At 42.0% G+C, this 23,415-nt stretch overlaps 1 protein-coding gene across 3 annotated transcripts in view; it reads right to left on the bottom strand.

The window, feature by feature from the left end:
- sytl5 (synaptotagmin-like 5) overlaps positions 1-23,137 on the bottom strand; it is a 190,882-nt gene extending 167,745 nt beyond the window's left edge. For 2 of the 3 annotated variants that reach the window (XM_078232553.1, XM_078232554.1), the window contains exon 1: positions 22,910-23,137. The gene's annotated coding sequence lies outside the window, so the exon portion shown is untranslated. The remainder of the gene's footprint in view (positions 1-22,909) is intronic. The other variant, XM_078232555.1, reaches the window with a different exon arrangement.
- Between the last annotated feature and the right edge of the window lie 278 nt (positions 23,138-23,415).

The raw sequence follows: 23,415 nt of genomic DNA, 5'->3' as shown, positions 1-23,415 counted from the left end.
AGACTAGTTTGTATGCAAGAACAAATAGGCTTTTATTCACAAAAGACTTGGAGCACACCCATGCTGATGAACTGGTCCAGAGACTGAGGCAGGGGGGTGGGGAGCAGTCACCTTTATATCTGGACCGGGGGGGGGGAGGAGTCTCAGGCCGGGCATGTCACACACACACAGGCAATAAGCTTAACAGTGGTTTACCACACTTGGGTCTAGTAATACCTATCCAATTGTGGTCAAAGCATCTCTACCAATAAGTTGATCTCGCACCTCAAACATCATCTTCTCTGGAATCCACCGAGGATCCATTTTTCCTGACATTCATTTACCTGCTGCCCCATGTAACAGATATAGGGTCAACTCTCAAGACTATTTGTTCAACATTTAGTTTTAGAACTTGCCAGAAATTTTCTCCAACTGAGGCATTATCTTCAACTCCACAAAACACGGACCTCAAACATCATAAACTTCAAAACCCTGCCACCACTCCAGGCCCCTACATGCTGAACCAATTCTTTTCACCCAAAATAATGTTCCAGCCCCATATGCTCTCCACTACAAAGATTGCTTTAACCAATACAGCATTAAATCAATTTATTTGTGAACTCAAGAATTGACAAAGTTCTTCTGGCTATCCTTCCAGTCCTCCACCCTCTATATATTTTAGTTACTCCAATTACTCTTTTCCGTCATCATGGCTAATCCACCTAGTCTACACATCTTTGCACTGTGGGAGAAACCCATGCAGACCCGCGGAGAATGTACAAATGTACACACAGGCAAAGACTGAATCAAACCCAGGTCATTGTGCCATGAGGCAGCAGTGATAGCCACTATGCCACCGTGCTGTCCTTTTTTCCCATGTGTCTGAACTACTTTTGGCATGTTGTTGCAGTAATTTATTACATATTATGCATTGACAGACAAACCTACATAAACACAAAGGAATCTCATTGAAAGATCACAATCTAAAAAGAACTCTTCTTTTGTAGAATTTGTTTATTTAATTTGTGACACTGCTTTATCTTGCACAAGGATGGCGTAATAGCACAATGGTTAGCACAGCTGCCTCACAGTGCCAAGGGCCAGAGTTCAATTCCCGCTTGGGTCACTGTTTGTGCGGAGTCTGCACGTTCTCCCCATATCTGCGTGGGTTTCCTCCGGATGCTCCGGTTTCCTCCCACATTCCAAAGGACATGCTGGTTAGGGGCATTGGCCGTGCTAAATTCACCTTCAGTGTACCCAAACAGGCACCAGAGTGTGGCAACTAGGGGATTTTCACTGTAACGTCATTGCAGTATTAATGTAAGCCTACTTGTGACACTGATAAATAAACTTTAAGAAACCTTTATTTCAGCACTTCAACAACTGGTACTCCTTTGAACAATTCTCAAGAACTCCATGAGAACTCCAACATTTGTAATTCCACAGCTTCTGAAATGTGAGGGTGTATTCACCCTCGTTGAACTGGGGATCATTGAACCTCATTTTCTATAATGAATCCTGATGCAAGAAATGATGGCGCTGGCATCAACTGTGTCTCAGTCATCTCTGTCCAGACCTGCTTCACAGTAACCTTTAAGACTAATGCTGCAGGAAGAAGTATAATTCCCTTTTTATTGGTGGTGGTGGGGGGTGGTCACAGAAATTAAAGCCATGTTTAACTCAAGGTGGCTTTCATGAGTGCGGGGACATAGCAGATGTTGTTGACAGCAGCCATTCCAACTGCTAGATTCGATTAATGTTTACAAGTGGGCTGCACACTTTCTGACACACTCTAACTCTATTAAAACAACAGTGCACTTCACAATACAGCTGCATCAATTGCTTGCATTTTACCAAAATCTGGATGGCTTGTTGGGTGCAGAGTTGAGTCAAAGTGCTGTCCCTCCCTGCTTCTCCCAGTACTCATCTTAGTTTATTCCTTTCCTGACTGTGCCACAAACACTAGGGTTAACATTATATCTCGTACAATTGACATGATCCAGCTTGCTTTTCATTGGTAAGTTGCTGCCTTTTGATTTAATGTCACATGTATCAGTATACAGTGAAAAGTATTGTTTCTCGCGTGCTATACAAAGCATACCATGCAAAGAGAAGGAAAGGAGAGGGTGCACAATGTAGTGTTACAGTTATAGCTAGGGTGTACAGAGAGATCAAATTAATATAAAGTAGGTCCATTTAAAAGTTTGATGGCAGCAGGGAAGAAGCAGTTCTCAAGTTGGTTGATACCTGTCCTCAGACTTTTGGACCTTTTTCCTGATGGAAGAGAGTATGTCCGGGTTGTGTGGGGTCCTTGATTATGCTGGCTGCTTTTCCAAGGCAGCAGAAAGTGTAGACAGAGTCAATGAATAGGAGGCTGGTTTGCCTGTTGGACTGGGCTTCATTCATGACACTTTGTAGCTTCTTGCGGTCTTGGTCAGAGCAGGAACCATACCAAGCTGCGATACATCCAGAAAGGATGCTTTCTATGGTGCATCTGTAAAAGTTAGTGAGAGTCATGCCAAATTTCTTTAGCCTCCTGAGAAAGTTCTTGACTATAGCGTCAGCGTCGAGGGACCAGGACAGGTTGGTGATCTGGACACTTCAAAACTCTCAATCATTTCCATTTCATCCCCTTTGATGTACGCAGGGGCATGTCCTCCATTACACTTCCTGATGTCGATGACTCTCTCTTTCAGTTAAGGTTCAGTTTCAAATTTTGGAGTTCAACTCAAATTTTTGTTGAAATTTCCACTTGGTGCCTCATCATCAACTCAGCAAAGGATCGCTTCTCATGACAGATTCTAGTCCTGTTTCAGAACTAGGCTAGTGCATTCATGATTTATGTTCAAAGACTAGCAATTCTTCTCATGACACTTACCCTGTCATGGAAATATCTTTGAACTGAAATTAATTTAATCAGCAACATTGATTAAACACTCCACTCTAGATAGAAATTCAATGGAACAATGAGGAGAGTAAAGACCAACATCAGGCTATGACAAAGAGCTCAAGATAATAAAGCACTGTTTTTCTGGATGAAAATAATTCGGATTGGATCTGAAAAAATCCCTCTAGAACGTCGAGGCTAAATATCACTAATCATCGATCACTTCAAAGAAGCATCAGCTAGCTTTTCAGTACATCAGTTATTGTACCAAATTACAGCATTTCTAGAAACCAGAGAGATTCCTCAACCATACTGGTCATTTATTATCTATCTATGACAACCTATTGTCTGAGTAATAAGCACAGGTTTCTTCCATACATAAAGCAGGACAATAGTAGAGTGCCACATTAAAGAGTAAGGAGTACTTCAGGTGTAAAATCAATTTATTCAAAACACAATGCAGCAATCCATCAGACTTACTAAGGTAAGTGTGCAGCAACAGCACAGAGGGTTGCACAGCCTGGATATTACTAATCCACTTTTGTGTGAATGTGGAAATATTTTTTGTTACACACTGGTGGTGACTTTTCATGCAAGATTTTTCTAGATTAAAGATTTGTAGTTCCAATTTATATGTGGGTTCGTATCAGCTGAAATAAGAATCAGGTAAAAGTCAAGAAGTATTTTGGGGTTGGGTAAAACAAAGCACACAGTTCTTGGGTACATAGTGCCTTTCAGAGAGCTGAGTAATGCCACATTTGAAATCTCTTCCTTTCCAAGTTTATTTTCACTCCATATATGGAGCCCAACGATTGTACATCTGAGCATATGAATTAGGAGCAGGAGTAGGCCACTTTCACCCCCTTGCTTATCAAAGAATCTGTCTATCTCTGCCTTAAAAATATTAAAAGGTTTTTCTTCAACAGCTGAATTGATGAAGTAGAAAGGGTCGAGAGCTTCAAGTTTTTAGGTGTCCAGATCGCCAACAACCTGTCTTGGTTCCCCCATGCCGACACTATCGTTAAGAAAGCTCACCAACACCTCTACTTTCTCAGAAGACTAAGGAAATTTGGCATGTCATTCTTTCTGGTTGTATCACAGCTTGGTATGGCTCCTGCTTTGCCCAAGACCGCAAGAAATTACAAAAGGTCGTAGCCCAATCCATCACGCGCACCAGTCTCCCATCCACTGACTCTGCCTACACTTCCTGCTGCCTCAGCAAAGCAGCCAGTATAATTAAGGACCCCGTGTACCCTGGACATTCTCTCTTCCACCTTCTTCCTTCGGGAAAAAGATACAAAAGTCTGAGGTCATGTACCAACTGACTCAAGAACAACTTCTTCCCTGCAGCTGTCAGACTTTTGAATGGACTTACCTTGCATTAAGTTGATCTTTCTCTACACCTAGCTATGACTGTAACACTACATTCTGCACTCTCTCATTTCCTTCTCTATGAACGGTATGTTTTGTCCGTATAGCACGCAAGAAACAATACTTTTCACTGTGTGTTAATACATGTGACAATAATAAATCAAATCAAATACCAGAATACCTGCTCCCCAGCTTGTTTGATTGATAGCAGTCAATTTCACAATGTTTACTGACATGTTAAATGGATTCAAGTGCTGTAGTTTTGGAAATTTTAAAGGGCCTGGATGATTGAAACTTTTATTAGCTTTCAGTCTAGACTTTTTTGGGGGGGCGGGGGAATTATCAATAAAGTACATTTTTGCCAAAGCTTTTTTATGCTGCAATGTTGATTGGCTCTAGAAAGTGCACAGTGGTCAATGGACATGGAAATGCAGAGCATGATTGGACATAGGGAGTGGATGGGGTGGCAGACCCTGGCATAAGAGGTTCTTTAGAACTTGGCTTTTAAATGGTCTCCTCACGACTCCTCTAAGGGGCCATAAACGACGTGTCTTTAAAAAACCTGGCCCAAATCCATGAAAATTGCGGAGGAGGAGGAGATACCCATCTCCACAATGGAGCCAGCCAGGTCAGAAGTGTCGATGAGGACTTCTGACAGGAAGCAGTCCAGAATCTTTGAAAGGCACTCCTGAAAATGAGACAGCCTGGGAAAGGGTCGGATTCCTGGAATCGGGACCGATCCACCATTTTTAGGAGCTCCCGAGTCAATCCGACATGGTGAAAATCCAGGCCACAGTGCTGGATGAGCAGAAATTTACTCTAACAAATAACTGGGAAGACTGAAGTCATTGGCTGTAATCTTATCATTGTTCACACTGGCGGGATTTACCCATCCCACCACAGTGCTCCAGCGGGAGTGTGGTGTGGACATCAGGCAAGATCGCACCTCCCCCTACAAACTCCTCACTTCGTAATCCTGATACAATATTTGATACTAAGATGAGTTTCCGACTACATACACAGGCCATCTCCAAGACCACTACATTTCACCTCAATAGCATTCCCCGACTTAAACTCTGTTCCAGCTCATCTTCTGCCAAAACCTTCATCCATTCATTTGTTACCTCTCGCACCGTTTAGCGCAACATACTCTTGACTGAATACTCTCCGTAATCTTGAGTTCATCCAGAATGCTGCAGCGTTTATACTGATTTGAACCAAGTTCTAAAGTCTGGAATTTTTAATTTCCACTTGGGACCTTATGATGGACTGATGTGCCCTGTGATACAACACCAAGATGTGGAGATGCCGGCGTTGGACTGGGGTAAACACAGTAAGAAGTTTAACAACACCAGGTTAAAGTCCAACAGGTTTATTTGGTAGCAAAAGCCACACAAGCTTTCGGAGCTCTAAGCCCAAGTTCCGCACACACGAGGACGGCCTCAACCGGGATATTGGGTTCACGTCACACTATTTGTAACTCCCACAGTCGCGTGGACCTGCAGAGTTTCACTGGCTGTCTTGTCTGGAGACAATACACATCTTTTTAGCCTGTCTTGATGCTCTCTCCATTCACATTGTTTTGTTTCTTAAAGACTTGATTAGTTGTAAGTATTCGCATTCCAACCATTATTCATGTAAATTGAGTCTGTGTCTTTATAAGCTCTGTTTGTGAACAGAATTCCCACTCACCTGAAGAAGGGGCTTAGAGCTCCGAAAGCTTGTGTGGCTTTTGCTACCAAATAAACCTGTTGGACTTTAACCTGGTGTTGTTAAACTTCTTACTATACAACACCAATGCAGGATTTTTGTTTTGTACTCTGAAGTAAACCCACATCGCATCTCCAATTCTTAACCATATGGACAGTATTATATTTAAACACTCACTTAACAGTAAATGATAGTTGCAGACTCGAAATACTGGCTTTGTGACAATTACAGTAAGTGACGTAGCCGGAAATGTACATCATCCGATAGCTTGCAGAAATACAATTAAATTTAAATTTCTGACAACAGAGGCAGTTTCCACAGGCATAACAACGTTTACAAGACGGCAAATAGCTTTTAAAATTGAATTTGGTCGAATATTCACATCTGAACTGTATACAGATGGGTACAATTAAATTAATGACTTCATTTAAATGTCCTCGCCAGTAATTGATTGCATGGAACACATTTCCAAAAGGTAATAGACATTGACAACATCAGCAATAGATAAACAATTTTCTTAACTTTTGGCTAGTCCTAGAAAATCTATTGGATTGGACAGTGTTAAGGTTCTATCAGCAGCCTTAGCTTTGTCATTCACATTTGGAATATTCATCGATAAGCCTGGTGTGGTTGGTTACTATATGATTAAGAATAAGCATATCTTCAGGAATGATAACAAAAAGCACAGTGACATGCTCAAAGGGTCAAAACCCTCAATCAGAGATCAGTCAGAACCCCCAGCCAAGCGTGGCAGGTCTCACCGTGACAGATGAGGCGGACCTTTCAAACATCCATTCACTTCGGTGCATCTGTAAAGATCCCACCATGATGTGGAGATGCCGGCGTTGGACTGGGGTAAACACAGTAAGAGTTTGAACAACACCAGGTTAAAGTCCAACAGGTTTATTTGGTAGCAAATGCCATTAGCTTTCGGAGCGCTGCTCCTTCGTCAGATGGAGTGGATATCTGCTCTCAAACAGGGCATACAGAGACACAAAATCAAGTTACAGAATACTGATTAGAATGCGAATCTCTACAGCCAACCAGGTCTTAAAGATGCAGACAATGTGAGTGGAGGGAGCATTAAGCATAGCTTCAAGAGCTGTTTATTGTCTCCAGACAGGACAGCCAGTGAGATTCTGCAAGTCCAGGAGGCAAGCTGTGGGGGTTACTGACAGTGTGACATAAGACCAAGATCCCGGTTTAGGCTGTCCTCATGTGTGCGGAACTTGGCTATCAGTTTCTGCTCAGCGACTCTGCACCGTCGTGTGTCGTGAAGGCTGCCTTGGAGAACGCTTACCCGAAGATCAGAGGCTGAATGCCCGTGACCGCTGAACTGCTCCCCCACAAGAAGAGAACAGTCTTGCCTGGTGATTGTCGAGCGGTGTTCATTCATCCGTTGTCGTAGCGTCTGCATGGTTTCCCCAATGTACCATGCCTCGGGACATCCTTACCTGCAGCGTATCAGGTAGACAACGTTGGCCGAGTTGCAAGAGTAGGTACCGTGTACCTGGTAGACGGTGCTCTCACGTGAGGTGATGGCATCCATGTCGATGATCCGGCACATCTTGCAGAGGTTGCTGTGGCAGGGTTGTGTGGTGTCGTGGTCACTGTTCTCCTGAAGGCTGGGTAGTTTGCTGCGGACAATGGTCTGTTTGAGGTTGTGTGGTTGTTTGAAGGCAAGAAGTGGGGGTGTGGGGATGGCCTTGGCGAGATGTTCATCTTCATCAATGACATGTTGAAGGCTCCGGAGGAGATGCCGTAGCTTCTCCGCTCCGGGGAAGTACTGGACGACGAAGGGTACTCTGTCCACTGTGTCCCGTGTTTGTCTTCTGAGGAGGTCGGTGCGGTTTTTCGCTGTGGCGCGTCGACTCATCGATCGACAATTCCGACGCGCCACAGCGAAAAACCGCACCGATCTCCTCAGAAGACAAACACGGGACACGGTGGACAGAGTACCCTTCGTCGTCCAGTACTTCACCGGAGCGGAGAAGCTACGGCATCTCCTCCGGAGCCTTCAACATGTCATTGATGAAGACGAACATCTCACCAAGGCCATCCCCACACCCCCACTTCTTGCCTTCAAACAACCTCACAAGCTCAAACAGACCATTGTCTGCAGCAAACTACCCAGCCTTCAGGAGAACAGTGACCACGACACCACACAACCCTGTCACAGCAACCTCTGCAAGACGTGTCGAATCATCGACACGGATGCCATCATCTCACGTGAGAACACCATCTACCAGGTACACGGTACCTACTCTTGCAACTCGGCCAACGTTGTCTACCTGATACGCTGCAGGAAAGGATGTCCTGAGGCATGGTACATTGGGGAAACCATGCAGACGCTACGACAACGGATGAATGAACACCGCTCGACAATCACCAGGCAAGACTGTTCTCTTCCTGTGGGGGAGCACTTCAGTGGTCACGGGCATTCAGTCTCTGATCTTCGGGTAAGCCTTCTCTAAGGCGGCCTTCATGACACACGACAGTGCAGAGTCGCTGAGCAGAAACTGATAGCCAAGTTCCGCACACATGAGGACGGCCTAAACCGGGACCTTGGGTTTATGTCACACTATCAGTAACCCCCACAGCTTGCCTCCTGGACTTGCAGAATCTCACTGGCTGTCCTGTCTGGAGACAATAAACATCTCTTGAACCTATGCTTAATGCTCCCTCCACTCACATTGTCTGCATCTTTAAGACCTGGTTGGCTGTAGAGATTCGCATTCTAATCAGTATTCTGTAACTTGATTTTGTGTCTCTGTATGCCCTGTTTGAGAGCAGATATCCACTCCATCTGACGAAGGAGCAGCGCTCCGAAAGCTAATGGCATTTGCTACCAAATAAACCTGTTGGACTTTAACCTGGTGTTGTTCAAACTCTTACTGTGAAGATCCCACCAGCCAGAGATCTGATGCTGATTGGAAAACTACCCACTTACCTGAATACACTGTAAAGGCTCTGACACCTGATCCATAATGCTGAAGAATTCCCTCAGTGCGGGAATTCTTGCAGAGAGCAGCGAAGAGGATCAGCGCAGAAACTACACCTTCTTTTGCACAGCACTAGCTGCTGTACAGCAAGTTTAAATGTCCAGTGTGAATGTTAGTGAATAGGTAAAATGGTCAGTGGATGATTGAGTGAGCTGAGTAGGGTGGCAGGTGGGTTGGGCCGGGAGGGGGTGCAGGCTTTGTCCATTTCCCATGTCCATCCACAAGTCCCGATTCCATTAAAATGCTCATTTATGCTTCAGTTTATGGTTCTGAAGATGGGTCCTACCCAAAATGTTTTGTCTTTTCCTCTACAGATGCTGAATAGCTTGCTGTGTTATTTCCATTATTTTCCATTTTTTGTTTCAATCTTATTCTTAAATTTCAATAGAGGAAAAATTGGCTGCAACATTTCCTGAAATATGACGTTACACAAGCCACGTAGTCCAACATTTATTTGCACATTACTTCTGGTTTGATCTTCATTGTAACAAATCTGTAGCACGGCAGATCGCAGAGTTAATCTGTACCTTTATTACATAGTCGCCTGTGTAAGACACACCCATGGCATAGCTGGAATTCCTCTCTCTTTAGCTGTACAAAAATGTACAGTAGCCTGTGCCAGCTCACTTATGGAATAACATGAAAGACCTTGCATTTACAAAATGCTTTTCACAACCCTTAGAATGCTTAAAAACATTTTACAACCAATTAAGTAATTTTTAATGTGGATTTTAGGCAACATTTGGTTAATTTAGACAACAAATTTGCAAGCAAAGCAACATAAACCTGTAATAGTAAATACTGATGAATGATTGCAACAGATTACAAAATGAATTGCATTAATATTTTAACATTTGTCCCTTCATCTTCCCCAGTGTCAGGATTATAAATATTGTTCCATGGGGTTAAAATTTAGTTCAACATTAACAGTGAAAAGGCATTTAAAATCAACAGTATAAATTCATTGAAACTTTGCAAAATGGAATAAATCAAATTTCAATTGCAAATTCAATTTTTTTAAATAATCAAACTCATCCAGCAAAATTGCACAGGTGAATATTTTATAGTTATATTCACTCAAAATACAAGGCTGGGTCAAATGTCAGATGCCAATTGAAGGCCCTTATGGATAATTATGGCCTACTTAAGAGCCTCATCCCATCACCACTGGTATTCTAACAGTGGTTAGTGGGGATTCACCATACAAGATGTTAGATGTGCTGGCAGAATGTTTGGTGGGGGTTGGGGGGAGGGGGGTGTTGGGAAATGGAGAGGTTCCCTGGTTCAAAGGCACTCAGTGCCTGATTTAGGCACATGGCATGAGGAACAGGGGACAGGGGGACATTCCTACGGCTACCATCATCATCAGAAGTCCCTGACAAAGACCCAAATATATTGCCAGCGCTACCAACACTTCCCAGAGGTGCTAATAGTAATGCAAAGCTCTGATTGGCCTTCAGCTCATGCGACAGTTATGATGCACGTCAGCTAACAAAGATCCAATGGAATAAAATACAAGTATTTCCAACTACTGGGAACTATTCTACAACTTAATGTCCCTTTGGTGTTGGGAAATCTGATGGCAAAGTGCCTACTGCCAATTATGGACTTAATTCTCTTGGGATTCCCAGAGATCAAATCATTGGGCGTGCTGCCAGTTGTGGTGGTGGACATTTGGCCCCTTCACCCTCTAAGTTCCATCCATTATTTTAACTGCTCCTTCCCCCATCTCCTCCATTTCTGCTAAGTGGGGGCTTTTAATACCATGGGCTGTAAATCAACTTCACCCATGTGGTTCAGAAATGAGGTGCAAGTGAAATGGAACAAGTGCTAATTAGCTGTCCTTTAAATTACACAGAATATTCAGAGTTCATTTACATAGAAAGATTCCTTAATTAAATAACAAGATACCAAACACTTGAGAGAGTGTTTATAAACAGTGGCATAATCAGTGTGACATAAGAAGCAGGATAGTGAAAATTTCACTGTGACATTTAATCACTATTTAATATATTTACAATCTTCAATAGTGACTGTTCTACCTTTGTTGCAATTCTATTCTGTTTTTTTCAACATAATAACTAAATTAAAATGCAATTAGTCAATTTACTGCTATATACAAGAGTCACAAGAGAAGTAACAATGGTAAATTGACGACGGAGAAATTATATACAATGAAAAAAATCAAGAAATTGCTATTGAATGTAGAGGAAATCTATGTATCTTATTCAATTAATCCACCAATTTTTGCCAGTTATGATGCATGTAAGCTAACAAAGATCCAATGGAATAAAATACAAGTATTTAGCAAGGTTTGCATTTAATAAATAATTAGTGCACTAATGTGATGGCTTACAGCAAAGAAGTTTAACCCTTTAAAGAGGCCATTAAGTGTCAAGGCTTGGTTATAATGCCACATTATGAGATAAACTGGCCATATTCAATATTAAGGGAAACACTGTACCTGGATTCTGAATGCACAGGGCTAGAAATTTTATCTGCTTCACCGAGTCAATTGAAAGATTGCAAAAACAGCAGCAAGGATTGAATAGGAAGTGTAAATTGGAGTGGGTGAATTTAATGCCAAATCAGGTACAGAAAGAGAAATATAAAGGGACAGAAAGGTTGGTGCAGCACATAAAGAAAAGATTCAGCTTGTGCTCAACTGCAAACAGCCATCATTGAACAACTTTATTTACATGTCAACAGGGAAGTCAACATTACAAAATGCTTGGTTATTACAATATATCTTATACGTTAAATGTAAAATGGTACATATATATCATTTCCCAGAATACAATAGGCCCAAAGCAGCATTAGCAATACCTGAAATTTAACTAAAATAAAAGCAAAATACTCCAGACACTGGAATCTGAAACAAAAACAGAAAATGCTGGAAAATTGCAGCAGGTCTGACAACATCTGTGGAGAGAGAATAGAGCTAATGTTCTGAGTCTGGGTGACCTTTCGTCAGAGCTGAAATTTAACAGGCTGGATTGCAAATCTGTTGTTACTGTAAATCACAACCAAAACATATTAACGGATACTACCAGAGTAATTTCCATGTAAAAAATAGGTTTTCCTTACAAAAATATAATTTTGACAAGAAATAATGAAAAGAACAATTTAACATTTAAATCATTGGTGGTTATTATGGCAACAGTATATAGATTTAGTAAGATCTACATTTCTGACTCAGTGTCTGTGAAGCTGGCTGCTATGACCTGATCACACTGAAATCCAGTGGACCTCCCTTACCAACTCTGGAAAAGAATTCCCTTGGAATTTCTGCCATTTCCATGGCTGTGGTGTCATTGCAGGCCTCCTTCCATGTCAGCTTACCACCTTTGCTTAAAAGCTTAGCCTGGACTTCATTGTTCTTTACACCGCCTCTCAATATGTTTCAATGGATGATTTCTAACTTTGCATCTAACACGTATTGATGAGAGAGTTTTTTCAATCTGCAGCAGTCTCCCCGGCAACTGCTTCCTTTCACAGAATGCAACTCTTCGTGCACTCTCATTTTTAGTCATGTCCTAATGAGTCTAAGCTCTCATTAATTTCAGAATAGCTCATAATACTGGGGTCTTGTGCGCAGCATTGGCTTGAAGCCACCTCAAAAGCATCTCGATTCAGCATTATGAGGAAAATCATTACTTTATCCTCATCTCCCATTTTATTCACTTTAGTCAAATGTGCAGCTATATGAAACCTTGGTTAGGCTGTATTTGGAGTATTGCGTGCAGTTCTGGTCGCCACATTAACAGAAGGATGTGGAAACTTTGGAGAGAGTGCAAAGAAGGTTCACCAGGATGTTGCCCGGTCTCAACAGTGTTGACTATGAGGAGAGGTTGAATAAACAAGGATTGTTTTCACTAGAAAGATGGAGGCTGAGGGGAGACCTGATAGAGGTCTACAAAATTATGAGAGGCATAGACAGTGTGGACAGTCAGAGGTTTTTTCCTAGGGTGGGAGTGTCAATTACAAGGGGGCACAAGTTCAATGTGAGGGGGGAAAGTTTGAGATGTTAGAAGATGAGAAGGGGGATTTAATAATAGGAAACGAGGAAATGGCTGAGGCCTTAAACAAGTTTTTTGTGTCAGTCTTCACAGTGGAGGACACAAATAGCTTACCAATAATTGATGGTCATGGGACTGTAGGGGGTGAGGGCCTTAAAACAATCACTGTTACTAAAGAGGTAGTGCTGGATAGGCTAATGGGACTAAAGGTAGACAAGTCCCCTGGTCCGGGTAGAATGCGTCCCAGGGTATTAAAATAAACGGCAGAAGAAATAGCAAATGCATTAGTTGTAATTTATCAAAATTCACTGGACTCTGGGGAGGTGCCAGCTGATTGGAAAACAGCTAATGTAATGCCACTGTTTAAAAAAGGAGGTAGACAACAGGCAGGTAACTACAGGCTGGTTAGCTTAACATCCATAGTTGGGAAAATGCTGGAATCTATTATTAAGGAAGAAATAGCAGGACACTTGGAAAGGAATGGTTCAATCAAGCAGACGCAGCATGGATTCATGAAGGGAAAGTCATGTTTGACTAATTTACTGGAATTCTTTGAGGATATAACGAGTGCGGTTGACAGAGGGGAACCGGTGGATGTGGTGTATTTAGATTTCCAGAAGGCATTCGATAAGGCGCCTCACAAAAGGTTGCTGCATAAGATAAAGGTACACGGAGTTGGGGATAAAGTGTTAGCGTGGATTGAGGATTGGCTATCTAACAGAAAGCAGACAGTCGGAATAAATGGGTGCTTTTCCGGTTGGCAATCAGTGACTAGTGGCGTGCTGCAGGGATCGGTGCTGGGGCCTTAACTATTTACCATATACATAGACGATCTGGAGGAGGGGACCGAGTGTAGGGTAACAAAGTTTGCAGATGACACAAAGATGAGTGGGAAAGCAAATTGCGTGGAGGACACAGAGTCTGCAGAGAGATTTGGATAGGCTAAGTGAGTGGGCAAGGATCTAGCAGATGGAGTATAACGTTGGTAAGTGTGAAGTTATCCACTTTGGAAGAAATCATAGTAAAATGGACTATTATTTAAACGGTGAAAAATTACAACATGCTACTGTGCAGAGAGACACAGGGGTCCTTGTGCATGAATCACAAAAACTCAGTTTGCAGATGCAGCAGGTAATCAAGAAGGCAAATGGAATGTTGGCCTTTATCGCGAGAGGGATGGAGTATAAAAGCAGGGAGGTCATGCTGCAACTGTACAGGGTACTGGTGAGGCCGCACCTAGAGTACTGTGTACAATTTTGGTCCCCTTATTTAAGAAAGGATATATTAGCTTTGGAGAGAGTACAGAGAAGGTTCACCAGGTTGATTCCGGAGATGAGGGGGTTAGCTTATGAGGAGAGATTGAGTAGACTGGGCCTGTACTTATTGGAGTTTAGAAGGTTGAGGGGAGATCTTATAGAGACATATAAGATAATGAAGGGGCTAGACAGGGTAGAAGCAGCGAGGTTATTTCCACTTACAAATGGAAACAAGAACTAGGGGCATAGCCTCAACATACGGGGGAGTCAATTTAGAACAGAGTTGAGGAGGAACTTCTTCTCCCAAAGGGTAATGAATCTTTGGAATTCTCTGCCCAATGAAGCAGTAGAGGCTGCCTCGTTAAATGTGTTTAAGTCACAGATAGATAGATTTTTAACCATTAAGGGAATTAAGGGTTATGGAGAGTGGGCGGGTAAGTGGAACTGAACCCACTATCAGATCAGCCATGATCTTATTGAATGGCGGAGTAGGCTTGAGGGGCTAGATGGCTCACTCCTGCTCCTATTTCTTATGTTCTTATTATGTGCGGGAGAGGTTTTTCATGTAGAGGGTAATGGGTGCCTGGAACGGGCTGCCAGAGGTGGTGGTGGAAGCAGGCACATTAGTACCATTTAAGAGGCATCTGGGTGGGCACATGAATAGGGAGGGAATAAAGGGATAAGGCTTTTAGGTGTCCAGATCACCAACAACCTGTCCTGATCCCCCACTCCCCCTGCCGACACTATAGTTAAGAAAGCCCACCAATGCCTCTACTTTCTCAGAAGACTAAGGAAATTTGGCATGTCAGCTACGACTCTCACCAACATTTACAGATGCACCATAGAAAGCATTCTTTCTGGTTGTATCACAACTTGGTATGGTTCCTGCTCTGCCCAAGACTGCAAGGAACTACAAAAGCTCGTGAATGTAGCCCAATCCATCTCGCAAACCAGTCTCCAATCCATTGACTCCGTCTACACTTCCCACTGCCTCGGCAAAGCAGCCAGCATAATTATGGACCCCACGCACCCCGGACATTCTCTCTTCCATCTTCTTCCTTCAGGAAAAAGATACAAAAGTCTAAGGTCACGTACCAACCGACTCAAGAACAGCTTCTTCCCTGCTGCTGTCAGACTTTTGAATGGACTTACCTTGCATTAAGTTGATCTTTCTCTATACCCTAGCTATGACTGTAACACTACATTCTGCATTCTCTCGTTTCCTTCTCTATGAACGGTATGTTTTGTCTGTATAGCGTGCAAGATAACAATACTTTTCACTGTATGTTAATACATGTGACAATAATAAATCAAATCAAAGAGTAAGGACAGAAGGTTTTTTTAAAAAAAAGTTTAGTTAGGGTATCATGAGGGCATGGAGGGTCGAAGGGCCTGTTCCTGTACTGTACTTTGTTCTTTGTAATCATCATTCATAATTACACCAGTCCTCATTGTTGGGACTGAATTATCCCCATGTCCCCAAAAATACCTTTTTTCTCAATGATATGCCATGCTGACTACTATGTACCTGAATCTGATGTGCACTGACTGAGCAATCTTTCAAATAGCTCAAACTTCCCCAAAACTAACTTTAGGAATTCCAGAATGTTAACTAGGTCCACTTCAGTTGGTGAAATTGAAGCTAAGACACAGCAGCTTTCTTTGCTGGAGAGAGTTTACCGACTTAGTCCATACTACTCCTCCACCAGTGTCCCAGCTATCCCCATTTATAGGTGTACAAGTACACATCACCTGTTTAATAATATAATTGCCATTAAACCTTAAAAGTGTGATAAATAACACTGACAGATTCCCCTTTTCTCTTTTAAAAACTCAATAATATTTGAAACTAATCAAAAAGAAACAAAACTGTGTTTTTCCATCTCCTATGTCTCACGATATATTAAACCAACCATTAATAGATGCCACATTCCCCATTCTTTAAACACTTTCTTTCTATCTTTACCATATATAAAAGTGATTACAAAGTAGTTTAAAAAGATGGTTTTCCATATCCTCATTGTCACACAAGGCAGTACAGTTCCAGTACAACTAGTAATTTCTTGGAGCAAGCACCACTCTTCATAATACATTTATTTTGGAAGTCTCTCTTCTTTCCAACATTTCCTTTATCCTAGCAAGGTCAATTCTGAACCAATTTTCAGTGATACCCTTTGTTGTATGAGCATTATCCCAAAGAGAAGTTATCCACAAAACATTCCATGGAATTTTTTCTCATATTATCCCTTGTATAGTATTTCCCCCACAGTATATTAGACAAGTACACCCCCATATCTACTGCTCCTACTAATGCCAGTGTTTCAGCAGCTAAGGTGCTTTTAACTACCCTTTTTATTTTCTTCATTTCCCAGAATAACATTTATTATTCTTTCCTGCCAAGAATGCAATACATCCTGCTGTACAGAATATCCATCTGGAAGACTGGCATTTGAAGCATCACTAAACATGACTAACTTCATATTTTCTGGATCGCCCAAGGCTGGAAAATTGAGTGTACATTTCTCCGAATTTAGTTTCCTTAATGGTTTATTTGCTCAGCTCTCAGAACTTCCTCAACTGTAGCATGTTTCATCATAATACTCAATTCCAAAACATCATGACTAGCATCAAAGCAAAACCAGTCCAATCAAATTTCTTAATTGATCTATTTCTTCCTTGGTTGCAGGATCCTCTTTTTGAGAGGACTTGGTCCGATTTAATGGAATGCTAAAGATGTTTTCAAAGATGATTCAAGGTCAGTCCACCTTATTCTGCTTAATGTCTAACCTATACATTTAAAGGCCCCTGAAACTTGATTTCCAACCTTAAATTCCTTCTTTATTTTATCCATCACCCATTGTTCAAATTCTGCAGAATCTCCCCACAGAAAACCATCAACTTGCATTATAAAGATACCTGCCAGTTTCTACTTGTGACACCAACAGAACATTGCTGCATCTGCTTTTAGCTGAATACGACCCATTTTCAACAGGATGGGCCTAACTGAGAAATACCATACCCTTGACAGAACACTCAACCTACAAACACACTCGTTCAATTTCTAGTTTCCCTGCTATATCGTCAGCTTCAGTAGGTGGTTTCAAAAATACCTCCTTTAAAATTTCCCACACTCCAAAATTGCAGTTTATATATAAACAATTTACATTCCCTGGAACATGTTGCTAAAAGATCCAAGAAAACCTTCAAGCTCACTTTTCCTGCAGTAGAGGAGTCCATCCCAAAAGTTTTCCCTGAAATCCCAAGCTACGAATCTAGCTTCAGTCTTATATGTACCATCAGGAAGTACCTTTTCTGTGTATTCCACTGGTGTGAGAAGGCTGGTTGTCCTTATCCCATTTCTTCAAGTCCATTGCTATAATTTAATTAAAGTCTCTTGCCAATGGGAGATTCACTATGGATCATGATGGTGTCCTCCTAAATTTTCTACATATATCACATTTCCTTCCCACTGACCGCTATAAAATTTACTATATTCATTATCCAGTACCCCTGCATCCTTAACCTATGACAAGATGGATGGGCAAACTGCTGTTGTAGCTTTTAAACAATTTTCCTTTTTTCCTTTAACCTCCTACTCACTGATATATTAACATTAACCTTCATTGTAAAAGGGCTTGAGTTCAGAAGTAGGAATGTCTCACTGCAGTTATACAGGGCCTTGGCGAGACCAGACCTGGAGCATTGCATGCAACTTTGGTCTCCCTATCTAAGAAAGGATATACATACCATAGAGAGTGCAGCAAAGATTGACTGGACTAATACTGGGATTGGCGTGACTTTCACACAAGTTCGACTGGGCCTATATTCACTCGAGCTTAGAAGGCTGAGAGGAGGTTTGATTGAAATGTGTAAAATTCTAACAGGGCTGGACAGGCAAGATGCAGGGAAAATGTTTGTCCTGGTTGGGGAATCTAGAACCAGAGGACACTGTCTCAGGAAATGGAATGGACCATTTAAGGACTGAGATAAGGAAATAATTCTTCACTCACAGGGTGGCGAATCTGTGGAATTCGCTACCACAGAAGGCTGTGGAGGCTAAATCACTGAATATGCTCATGAAAGATACAGACAATTGTTTAGATATTAATGGCATCAGGGTGTATGGGGAGAAAGTGGGAATATGATATTGATATAGAGAAGCAGCTATGATCATATTCAATGGCGGAGCAGGCTGGAAGGGCCAAACAGCCTACTCTTGTTCCTAGTTTCTATGGGCAGAATTCTCCACCCCCTTACCATCCAGCACCCAACCCACCAGCATCATCCTCAAATCCCTGTGGCACCGCCCTGCCACAACCCCTGCCTGGCGAGGCACGGTGTCAACCTATGCCACCTGTTTCCTTCCCCCTGCCTCCAAGCCCAACAGGCATCAAGCTCTCAATCATCCCCTTTTATCTCCTCAGCCCAGCGGGAGAAGACAGGCAGTGGAATTCCCAAGTTGTGACTCCTGATGCCCTTCGAGGAGCATGCGATAAACCTCTCAGTGGAGGCACTAATCTATCAGACTGTTATTACACAGAGCCACTATTTCTATTTTCAAAGACAACAGGAAAGAACATGACCTTTTAATATGGAACAAATTCCCTTAAGTAAAACTATATTAAAAATTTTATAGAAATAAATTAATTTTTGTCACATTTTGACTGTCAGTAAACACTGGGATTTGTGAATCATTCATGTCAGTAAACATTGTGTCTTGTTAATGAAGGAACAGCTTAGTTGGTAAGTAGGTGGATTAATGTAGCACCAGATAGATAAACCTAACATTGTGTTTACCTTTATAATAATTACATACTTAAAAATGAATGTCAAGATAAAAGCATGCAGCATGCAAGTTAATCGCATGTCAAGATAAAAACATAGTAAGTAAGCAAGTAAAATTGGCTGGAGATATAAAGATTGAGATTTAGGAGCATCAGATTTGCATTTGCACGAGTAAAGTTGATTTGATCACAACTGTGAATGCTGAAAATCCAAATCTAAAACAGAAACTGCTGGAAATACTCAATAGGTCAGACAGCACACATGGAGATAGAAAGAGATCCTATGCGTCAGGTTGATGACCCTTTGTCCGAACATGATCACAGCATTATTGATGTAAAATCCCACAGCCCAATTGTTACACTGCATCACCCAATTAAGTTTGATCTATCACTTTTCTTTCAGATGCCAGCAGATATACTGTCTGGTTTCATAATGGACAAAAAAACCCTTCCGCTATTTAAACAGATTCATTTTTGATCCATATGCCTTGAGAATCCTTAACATATGTCGACTTGAACCAGCACCAGAAACAAAAACAGTTAATGATGGAAAATCTCAGCAGATCATCCACAGTAATTTGCTTTTATATCACCAGAAACATTTGGGGGTACAGTTCTAAATTTTCTCTACCCTTTGTGTTAAAAGTACTGTTTAATTTCACTCATGACTGATCCTGCTCAAATGTTAAGATTATTCACCCTAGCCTTTTCTCTCCAGTTTCTGCTTTCAAACAGACATGCTTCATCCCACTGGACTATTTTTCCTCGTTAAAACCAGCATGAAAGTGCAAGCTGTAAAGGCTGTTCATCAATCCATGTTCCCAGTAAGGAAGATGATTTCATGGTGATTGCAGATTTGAAATGGGTCAATAGCATTATAGTCTTGATTCACCAATCCACACATCCTGCAAGAATGGGTCCCTAATGGGAGCACGGGATAATGCAATCCGGCTTTCCATTAGATTTTAGGTGAATTAATGATACAAGTTGAACAAGCACTGAACGATTAAGCTGTTTGTGTCAGGAAAACAACAATTGCTGCAGTTGGACTATAACATACTCGATCAATCTAAGAAATCCAGAGGGATTACCAGCAGTGAAGTTTCACGCTCCATTTCTACTTTGTGTAAAATTATCTCAAGAACTTAAAACTCTCCTTTGTATGCAGGAGCCCAATTGCAGAGACAGCCACCATCTGCCAGGAAAATTTCTACTTGCTCATTACAAACACTGTTCCACCATTACATTCTCAGTAGATACGAGGATGAGTGCTCTACACTTCTATCGGTTACATTGCTACCACCACATCCTGTTGTACATTATAATGGCTTTTTTTAAAAATAGCTTTGTGAGGTAACCAGATCTGAAGCACCTTCTTGGAGCTAGCTCTGTGCAAGATTTATTCTATTACATGTAACAACATCTTACTTGTAAAGAACACTGTTGCCATTTCATTGAGGTCATTGTGGTACAGTGGATAGCACTCTTAACCCTGGAGTCAGAATATTATAGAGTCAAGTCCTATTCCAGGATTTGAACATTAAAAAAATCAAGATTGATACTCCAAAGCAATAGTGAGTGTGCACCATTTTGAAGAAGAACAAGGGAATTATCCCTGGTGCCCTCACCAATATTTAACTCTCAATCAACAACACAAAGACAGATTATTTGGATATTATCACATTGCTGAATGTGGAATCTTGCTGTGTGCTGTGTTCCTGCATTACAGCAGTGATGGCACTTCAAAAGTGCTTCATTGGTTGCAAAGTGCTTTAGGATGTCCGATGTTGAGCGGTTGTGAATAGCACACTATAAATGTAAATCATTTTTGGTGTTACACATTATGCAGAGGCTGCAAGTGTTGGAAATCAAATAACAATGCTGAAAATAGATATCCTCTGTTTGAAGTGTATTCTAATAATGCATTTTTGTTTTAGCATGGTTTGCAAATTAGGGAACCTAGCTGAATATTATTGTTGGTCATGACGTCCATTTTAGTTTTGGTCTAGTTACCGTGCTTGCTCAGTCTGTTTCTTTAAACTCAATTCCCATGGCCTTGCTCACCATCTTTCCTGACCCCTAACTCCCTCTCGTTAGCTACCTCTTCCACTCACCACTTCCCCTGACCCCTTTACTGTCTCCTGCTTGCCACCTCTCTCAGCCCTTTCATTCCTTCATGTTCATTGCTTCCTGCCTGCCACTTCCTACTCATCGCTCTATCCTGACCCCATCGCTCCCTTGCACGCCATACCTATCCCAACCCCTCATTGGCTCCTGATCACACCTCTTGAGCCCTTGCTTTTATTGAGGGCTCAGGAATTGGGGGTGGGGACAGTGAGAGATCAGGAGAAGTTCAAGCAAGAAGCAGCAAATGAAAGGCATTGAGGGGGCCAGGAGAGATGCGGGCAGGAACCGATGGAGGGGAGGCAGCAAAAGAATTGGGATCAAGGCAGCAAGCGGCAAATGGGAGGCAGGAAACTGAGAAGAAAGGATAAAAAGAAAGAACAGCTTCTTCCCTACTGCCAGCAGACTTTGGAATGGACCTACCATATATTAAGCTAATCTTTCTCTATACCCTATGTTACTATGTGACTATATCCTGCACCCTATCATTTCCTTCTCCCCTATGTAGTCTATGAAGGGTATGTTTTGGCTGTATGGTGCAAGAAAGAATACTTTTCACTGTATCCCAATGCATGTGACAATAATAAATCAAATCAAAAAGAGGACTTTTGGGCTAATTGGTTTCAAGGCAGCCAATAGGTTTTTAATGGAAAAATTACAGGCTAGGAAGATAACACACCCTTCTGGCATGCTTCCTAGTGGGAAAATGATTTTTTTTCTAGTTTGGCATACCTTTTCAGGAGCACATTTGGAGAGCTGGATGGGAGCAGGATGCACATTGCAGCTCCATTAAGACCTGGAAAGAGAAAGGACTATTGGGCTGCCTTAACTAATGGTCAGCACCTCAAACCATCAATCTGACCTCTTTACAGATGTTATGAAGATTTGTTTATTTCCAACTTTAAAAAAAATATTCCTTGCATGCATTTATTTTGAAACCTCAATTCGCTGCGAGTAGCATTTTTAGCGAAAATAACATGGAATCAGAATGTTTACAGTCGATTTAGCTGTACTGTTTATGTAGACAGGAGAAAATGCGAAAGGACAGTGAGAAAAACTATAGCAGGGAAACTCAGTGAGAAGCAGCAATGGGAGCAGCGTGACACCAGTGGGTGAAGCATCAACACTTCCTCACCGTCCTTAGACAAGTCAGGGTTCTGGCTGGAGCTCCCTTAGTGACTTTTGTTCTGTGGTTTATTTAGTAATGTCGGTTGGTATCAAGCAACAAAGTAAACAAATATCCACGTTCAAACAGCCTGTAAAAGGATTCAATGGGACGGAGAATGCCCAGATGTCACAGGATGCTACTGCTGCACCTCCCCTGTCATTATCCACCAGCTGCCCAGGAAACGCTGCTGCAATACATGCAAAATTCAGGCAACATCCTAACACCAAACTCAGGTTTTCCTTCACGGCAGCTCTGATCACAAGAGTACACTTTTAAAATGAAAAGGAATAATATTGACCGCCCGAGTATACAACAGATCTAGATCCCTACTCGTTTCACTAGGGTCCAAAATCCATCTACTCCCAATTTCTCAGCCTTCAGATCAACGTAGGTTTACCCACGTAACCCCGCCGCTACTGTCACTCGTATCAATGTTGCCTGTGATGATGGCAAGAAAACAAATCGTCGTGGTGTCTCTGTTTTCTCCCACAATTAGTTCCACACCCTGAATGAACTGGGTCGACCCGATACGGGTTGTGCAGTAACTGCTTGCACTCCTGTATGTATGCATCAATTCGTGCCCAGTTTCCATATAGACAGATGTCTTACCTTTTAACGCAGTGTGTATGTGTAGCGAGACACCGCAGCTGGATGCAGCCAATACCTCCCCCACCTCTCTCTGATCATCTACCCACTGCTTCGCAGCTCTGGATGCTGATAGCAGTGGCGGAGGAGACCTTGGGGGGGTTAAATTGATAACAGCTACCGATCGCTTTTACTCCTCTTCCGTGTTCCAGCTTTCACACTGGTCTGAACACTGAAACTCCCGACTGCTGTGGAGAGCTCAGTCTTAAAAGGGGTGGGTCCCCCCAGAGCGGCTGAGTCTCACAGGAAACGAGCAAACCTACTGGCACTGGGCGAAATATTCAAAACTTTAGTCTCGTGTTTTGGTGGAGGAAAAATAAATGTTGTTTCTTGAATTTGACCGAATATCGAACAGCTTCACAAGAACAGAATGTGATGCAATTGACCAGCGCTAGGCGATTTTCACAGTAACTTCATTGCACTGTTAATGTAAGCCTATTTGTGATAAATAAATATAATTAATATATCGC

The sequence above is a fragment of the Mustelus asterias genome, chromosome 17 (assembly GCF_964213995.1).
Source record: "Mustelus asterias chromosome 17, sMusAst1.hap1.1, whole genome shotgun sequence".
Taxonomy (NCBI): domain Eukaryota; kingdom Metazoa; phylum Chordata; class Chondrichthyes; order Carcharhiniformes; family Triakidae; genus Mustelus; species Mustelus asterias.
Note: the sequence above shows the minus strand (reverse complement) of the source record. Positions and strands in the feature narration are given on the sequence as shown.